This window comes from Mastigoproctus giganteus, chromosome 1 (genome assembly GCF_048544385.1).
Source record: "Mastigoproctus giganteus isolate SK-2022 chromosome 1, ASM4854438v1, whole genome shotgun sequence".
NCBI lineage: Eukaryota > Metazoa > Arthropoda > Arachnida > Uropygi > Thelyphonidae > Mastigoproctus > Mastigoproctus giganteus.
This window is the reverse complement of record NC_143575.1, coordinates 79,868,758-79,874,290: the sequence shown is the minus strand read 5'-3', so window position 1 is coordinate 79,874,290 and position 5,533 is coordinate 79,868,758.

Sequence of the window (5,533 nt, the reverse complement as noted above, 5' to 3'; positions counted from 1 at the left end):
TAGTTATTCCAAGACATGATATCTGTATTCTTTTCCTTAAATAGCAACAACTGACAGTCTGACGGTAATACCTCTGCAATGACTTGAAGAGGATTTGTTGACATTGTCCTGCAAGCTCTTGCAGGACAATGTCAACAAAAACCTGGAAGGCAACAAAGGAGATGGACTGATGAAATTCAAGAGTTCGTGGGCAGTAAATGGATGGCCATTGCACAAAACAGGAGAGGCCTTCATCCGCCACACTAGCAAGACTTTTGTGGATTTATTGGATGATTGTTTTCTACAGCAACCCGTTAGAGAGGCAACCACAGAGAGCAATACTCTTGATCTGGTTATCAGCAGTGATTGATTATTCGTGCATTAAGAATTTGCAGATAGAAGAATCGGCTAGGTGGCAGTGATCACAGAGTACTTAAGGATACAACTACCATCAGGGATAAAGGGAATGGTTTTTGCTTCCGTAAAGGTGACGACAGTGGTGTCAGACAGCTTTTAAATTCGATACAGTGGGACGATTGATTATGTTACCAACAGCAAATCCTAAATGGGAAGCATTTAAGGAATTAATCGTGGAAGCTACTAGGCTTTTCATATCGATTAAGAAATAATGTTCAAGGTTGAGGCCTAAATTGATTTCAGATGAACTAATGAAACTCGTGGCAGAATAGAAAAATGCATGGGATGCATATAAATTATTAGGCGACACAGAAGCCTACGGAAGACATAATAATCGTCTGTAATTGTCACAAAGGAGGTTACGCAAGCGAAAGCAGATTACCAGAAATCTTTGGCAAAGGATTCTAAGAAGAACAGCAAGGACTTCTTCGCTTATATAAACTCTAGAAGGAAGGGGTGAATCAAGTTAGTCCACCCGATATCGATGGTTCGACTGTTGAAGATCCTGTTCAGATAACTAAAGGACTGATGAGCATTTTGCATCTACACTGGTGTTCAAAGAAAGTGCATCACCCCTTAAAATTGTAATTGTCGTCCGAATAACGTAAGTATATGGCAATATTTTTTACAGATTGAATTAGATAAGATTGACACGCGTAGATGATGACGTAATATTGCAGCAGCTGTTACTTTCAGATATATAAGCACGCTCTGCAAGGGTTGCAGTCATTCCTTGCTTGTGTCAGGATGGCGAGTTACGTGCAGTTGACGCCACGAAGAAAGTGCTATTGTTGCTTAACGTGAGGAAGGATGTTCTTCCCGTCATATTGCTTATAATGTCTTGTAATCAGTGGACAGTGAGTAGATTTCTTTCCAAACTTAAGAATACCGGTTATGCTGATAGGAATCGGACGCCGCAAAGCGCTTATGCCTTAAAAACCGTAAAGCTTCTTCTTCTTCTGAGCTGAAAAGAGAATGGGAAGAACACAGGAGTGGTAGCAAGTGAAGTAACAGTCAGAAGACGCCTCTTCAAAAAAATGATTTGTAGCCGGTCGTCCTAAGAAGAAGTCCCTCCTCACACAAAATATGAAAAGGCCCGATTAATTTGGTGAAAAGAGCATGTCAAATGGATCCCCGAGGAGTGGAATCAGTTATTTTCTCGGATAAGAAATTCAACCTGCATGGCTCTTGATGGGAGACAAACAATTCGCCGTAGACGTGGTGAAGAATACCATCCAGGCCGTATGGTATCTACAGTGAAATTCCCTACCAGTCAAATGATATGGAGGTGCATTTCGTATCGCGGAGAATGGGAATAGGTCACCTGCAATTTATAAAAGGCTCCGTAAATGCCAATGGATACCTGGTTATGTCGGAAGACAAATTGCTGCCAACCGTCAAAGACCATTTAAACCTGCCAAGTAACTGTATCTTTCAGGACGACTTTGCTCCTTGTCATCGGGTTGATATAATTAGGTCAAAGATCTCTTATGGATAGGACACCGTCAGCAGGTACAGCTTCAAGTTCAAATTACTCCAAACTTAAATTCTACAACTGAATTGCCAACGTTCAATTTCAGTTAAGAATGACCTAACCACTATTGCTCATTCCATTCAGGTTCTTGCTCTTCAAGAACCTTATTCAAATAAAGGTTTTGTTAAGGGTCTACCTATTCGTTATCGGACTGTACAGTCCAACCCTATCACAGTAGGAACTGGCAGAAATACTCGACGATAGATCTGGGCTTCAATTGTGATTACAGATCCAACCCTAATGGTAACAAAGATTCCTAGTCTGTGTTCCATGCATGCTGTTTGTGTTTGCTTGGAGGGTTGGTTTAGCCAGATTTATCTGGTGTCGCTTTATTGCCAGTGCTCACAGTACCAGGATTCCATTCAATCTTTCGTCGATCATCTGGATACAACATTACGATCTCCACGGATAAACAGGTCATCGTTTTGATGGATGAGAATGCAGAGTCCACCTTATGGACCAGCCCACAGACAAATCAAAAAGGAGAGTTGCTGGAGGACCTTATTCTTTCACAACGTTTAAGAATTCTTAATACTTCTGAACATCCTCCGTGTGTAACCCCTCAAGGACATTCCTACATCGATGTATCTCTTGTTACGTCGTCCATTGCCTCTAAGATTAGTGATTGGAAATGACACACAAGCTGGTCCACTAGCGACCATAATGTAATCACCTTCTGTTTGGGTGCTGACAGCTTTAGAACCAGATCGGATACAACTGATAACCCTAGGTATCATACACAATTGGCCAAATGGCAAATTTTTGATAGTTCCCTCATGGAGTCTCTTTCATCGGACCAGCTGAACGTCATGGAAACTTTCTGTTGACAACCAGGTAAATTTCATTCAGGACAATATACTACTGCGTGTGACAAATCGATGAGTTTTAGGAAGAGAAAATCTTATGTGCCCTGGTGGTCACCAGTTTTACCGAACCTAAAATCGCTAACTAGGCGAACACGACATGAATTTCAGAGAGCAGAAAGGAATAGAACTCGTTCATCCCTGGAAATACTGGTGTTACAAAATAGATATAAGCAAGCTCGAAGGCAATATCACCAAGAGATATATAGACAGAAAAAGGCTTCATGGGAAAGTATGATGAGTTCCCAAGGGAAATACTGATTCCTGGGACTGGTGTACAAAGTTATTAACAAGATCACACCTGGAGAGGCGTTTGCTTCAGTTAAAACTACAGAGAATCAGGACACACTTTCATGGATGTCTACTATTAATGGAATTCTTGATGTAATCCTACACCAGGACGAAGGAACGTGTGAGCTCCCGGAGCAGGTGGAAATTAAATCTAAAAATTCGACTTATATTGGACAGTCTGAAGAGCCTACTTTCACATTTGAAGAGGTAAATAAGGCAATAAATTCAATGCGCTCTGCGAAATGTTTCGGTTTTGATGGTCTTGAAGTGGACGTCCTCAAAAGAGCCTGAAAAGTTGTTTCTCCTTTTATTCTCAAGCTGTTTAATTCTTGTCTACAACATGGAATTTTTCCTAAAACCTGGAAAATTGCAAATCTTAAGATACTCCTTAAACATCCTAAGAAACCTGAGGACGACCCAGCTTCATACAGGTCGATTGCCTTGCTACCAGTTATGGGCAAGGCACTGGAAAAAAGTGATCGCTAATCGGCTATTAGTTATTCACACCAATAAGGCATTATCATCTGCTGATCAATTTGGTTTTACTCGTGACAAGGGGACTGAGGATGCAATTGCCAGACTCCTTACTTTGCAAAAGGAAACTGATACAAAATACCTTCTTGGCCTCTTTGTGGACTTCAAAGGGGCCTTTGACATCCTTTGGTGGCAGAGTGCTCTGGAGAGGTTCCGGGAGGCTGGGGTTTCTAGACCAATCTTCAAATTACTTACTAGCTATTTTTACCAGAGCTCTATCATAGTTAAGAGTGGTACTAAACAGGTCTCTAGACATGTTAAAAGGGCTTGGTCACATGGATCAATTCTTGGCCCCTTGTGTTGGAATGTTGTTTGATTCATGGCTCACCAAGAAATTTGAAGGAACAAAGATGATTGCCTATGCAGACGATCTTACCATTCTTGTCCGCAAAAATTCAAGGAAGAACCTGGAAGATATAGCTAACTCCGTCTTACAAGAACTGATTGGCAAGTCTAGCCCCGCCCACCGATTCTGTTTCAGATCACCACGGTTTTCTGGTAAGACTGAATACAGTCTTACTAACGACTACAGTAGGCAGAAATAGAGTGTACAGGTGGGCCAACTGTTTTTTTTTTTTATTTTTAATATTATTATTAGCCATATTATACAAGGAAGCCTGAGGCTTATGATGCGCCAGCCAAAAAAAAAAAAAAAGAAATCCCGAGTTACCCTGAGAGAGAGAGAGAGAATTAGAAAGGAATCACCAAGAAAGAGAAGAATGATCACCAAGAAAGAGAAGAATGATGATTCCAGCTAAGGACCCTGGGTTTGCCAAGCCCATACTCACCAGATGCGAGCTCCCGGTGTTAAAGACTAATATTTGGCTAGTGAGAAAAGGCGAGCTTAGTTACGCCACTAATTCGGGATGGATTCAAGCGTAAAACAGTCCATGACCTTTAATGTGCTGTATCGTATACGGCCATAGTTTTTCGATTGAATCCGTCCCGAATTAGTAGCGAAACTTACCTGACCTTTGAAAGTATATATTACAGACACCCTTTTTCGCTTGATTCCATCCCAAATTAGTGGCGTAAACTAACCTAACTTTTCTCACTCGTCGAATATCAGTCTATTAAAAAACAACCAGTTTAACGGCCTGTACATCGTATTTCAACCGCGGTAGTTAGCAGCCGAGAGAAATCGGTAGGCGGAGCCAATCAGTTCTCGTCGCAAAGATTCATAGGATTGCACCCCGAATTCTAAAGACCAAAAAAGTTTTATATTTCTGAAGCGGCCAAAAGTAGATTGCGCTGGCCGGGTGGGCAAAGTGCCTGCCTAGCAACCCAAAGGTCGCGGGTTCGAATCCCGCCGCGGGCTTAGATCAAAGTACTGCAAAAGCCTTGGGAGGTGCATTATGGCCACAGAAGCCGATGCGCCAACAACTACAAAAAAAAAAAAAAAAAAAAAAAAAAGATTGCATTTCAATTAGTTTTAATTAAAAAAAAAAAAACCAACGTATACCGTTTATTTTATTATTATTTTTTTTTGCGAAATAATAAAAATCCGGCATTAGTTAACGTAATCGAAGCGAACCGAAACAATATCAGAACAAAGTATAACGTGAGAAGCTGTTGGACCTGATGGAATTGCTTTGGATGCCATATCAGCACACCAATTTCAGAATGATGAAATCTGATTGCACAGAGCCTTCTTATAATATATCCATTGCTAGGCATCCACTCCTACAGACACCGACCTTATACGAGTGACACCTGATCTGTGCTATTTTCGAGTGCCCTTTGGTGCAAATGAAAACAATGAGCGTCACTTTACTTTTACAAAAAGGTTATTCTTCGAACAGTCCCAAAAAAAAAAAAAAAAAAAAAAAATCAATTTAATTTAGTTATGCGCGAGTCATAAAAAACTTCGTTCGTTTCTTTTGCTAAGTTTACAGCGATTGGATGGCCTCCGCCC